Source organism: Carlito syrichta, unplaced genomic scaffold, assembly GCF_000164805.1.
Source record: "Carlito syrichta isolate Samal-C Ts95f unplaced genomic scaffold, Tarsius_syrichta-2.0.1 Scaffold111608, whole genome shotgun sequence".
Classification (NCBI taxonomy): domain Eukaryota; kingdom Metazoa; phylum Chordata; class Mammalia; order Primates; family Tarsiidae; genus Carlito; species Carlito syrichta.
The window spans coordinates 52,007-54,448 of NW_007055704.1; positions in this window are offsets into that span (position 1 = coordinate 52,007).

Genomic DNA, 2,442 nt, shown 5'->3' on the forward strand with positions numbered 1-2,442 from the left:
GATCCTTCCGCCTCAGCCTTCCAAGTAGCTGGAACTACAGGCGCGCGCTGCCATGCTGATTTTTTTATTTTATTGTAGAGATGAGGTCTCGCCAAGTTACCCAGGTGGGTCTCGAACCCGCAGGCTCAGGCCATCCACTCACCTCAGCCTCCCGAAGCGCGGGATTACAGGCTGAGCTACCGAGCCCGGCTGGATTTTTTTTTTTTTAATTGAGTTGGGTAGTGGCAGGATTACAGCCTACCGCAGCCTTGACCTCCTGGGCTCATGTGATCCTTGTACTTCAGCCCTCCCGGTAGCTGGAACTGCAGGCACATGCCACCATACCGGGCTCATTTAAAAAAAAATTTTTGTGGAAACGAGGTTTCCCTATGTTTCCTGGGCTGCTCTCAAATTCCTGGGCTCAAGCAATCCTCTGGCCTCAGCCTCCCAAAGTGCTAGGATGACAGGCGTGAGCCACCACACCCGTTGGACTTTTGGGTCTGGCTGATTTCATTTTGCATAGTGATTTTGGGGTTCATCTATGTTGTCTGTGCCAGAGTGTCAATATTCCACTGTATGGACATGCAATCTTTCATTTGCCCATGTGTCCATTGACGGACATTTTGGCTATTGTGGGTAGTGCTCCCATGAAGCAAAGACATATACTTATGCCCCCAAGGGATTGCGAGGCATACTCATTGAGGCGTCACGACACCGCTGTTCTGTCGTCTGCAAACTGCACAGTAGCCCTTCTCATTCTTCCAGAAGCCCAGTGAAGCCCGAGAAGCATTTTACAGATGAGGACACTGGGAATCTGCAACGTGGGCACGGGGCACTGGCAGCTTCCTGCTTGTCCCCCGGCAGCCTCTCCCAGCCCCTGCTTTCTCACCAGCTCTCTTCCTTTGCTCTTTTATAGACTGCACAAACCAGGACGTGAAGCCTCGCCAGCTTCGGAGCACAAATATTTGCCAGTCAAGAAAACACCCCCCCATCAATCAAAAGCCAGACAAGCTGGCATCCTCTCTCCGCAACCGCCGGAGGGAGTTTCTATTTTGGGAGGGGCCAGGTGGCCCGGAGCCTCCCCTCCTCCCAGAACACGTCAGACTACTCCTCTTCCAACCCCATTTTGAAGACGAGGAGACGGAGGTTCAGAGTGGTCACTTGCCCTTGGTCACAGTGTGCAGAGTGACCTTTTAATTCTTTCCTTGAAAGTATCTGTCTTAATACACGACCCAGTGAAAGTAAACATAGTAACCTCTCCAGGTCTGTAAATGGCAACTTCCAAGGCAGATAAACAACAGACAGAGCGGCCGGCTCGGTGGCTCAGCCCGTCATCCCCGCACTTTGGGAGGCTGAGGCGAGTGGATTGCCTGAACCCACGGGTTCGAGACCAGACGGGGCATGGTAGTGTGCCTCTGTAGTTCTGACTACTTGGAAGGCTGAGGTGGAAGGATCGCCGGAGCCCAGCAGGTCAATGCTGGGGTGGCCGTGAGTGTGCCATGGCACTCCAGCCTGGGCGACAGAGTGAGACTCCCAACTCAAAAAAAAAAAACAAAACCCAAAAAACACAGAGCTTCACTGTGGCTTTATTTCATCTTCTCAACAAGTTGACAAGAGCATGTTTCTGAAGGCCGAGTGGGTAACACTGGTTTGGGGGTGGGGGAAGCTTTCCTGGAATCCACAGAACCCACGCATCCCCTGTGCTTTTTCTCCAGGCCTAATGCCAGGGTCTAGCCCTAGACTGGCTGCTCCACCTCCCAGGAAGCTTTGCCAGCCTATTACCACACCATCAGCACCACCTGGGCTCTGTTAAAACTCAACTTTTGGCTGGGCTTGGTGGCTCAGCCTGTAATCCTAGCGCTTTGGGCGGCCGAGGCGAGTGTATTGCCTGAGCCTGAGGGTTCGAGACCCGCCTGGGCAACTTGGTGAGACCTCATCTCTACAATAGATAAAAAAATTAGGCAGGTGTGGTAGCGTGCCCTGTAGTTCCGGCTACTTGGAAGGCTGAGGTGGAAGGAACGCCAGAGCCTAGCAGGTTGAGGCTGCGGCGGCCAGGAGCGGCCACTGCACTCCAGTCTGGGCGACCGAGTGAGACTCCCAACTCAAAAAAACAAAACAAAACAAACTCAGCTTTTGACTCCACTCGACTCCTGAAGCAGCGCTCCCCAGGAGTCTGCCCATGGACAGAGCACCATCAGGAGATTCTGATGCCAGCGGTTTGCCAAGCACCGCCACTGTTTCACCTGCACCCACTGTACAGGTGAGTACACCACCAGGCAGGTGATCTATGTGCTCCAGTCACCTATGGCGCTTGCCAGGGGGGCCCTGGAGTGTGAGGACTCTGCCTTTGCATAGATTTTTTTAAAATTTAAAGCAGAATTTATTGAGAGGACAGAAAAGCTCCCACAATGGGAGGAGACCCGAAGGGGTTACCCGCCTTTGCATAGATTTTTTTTTTTTTTT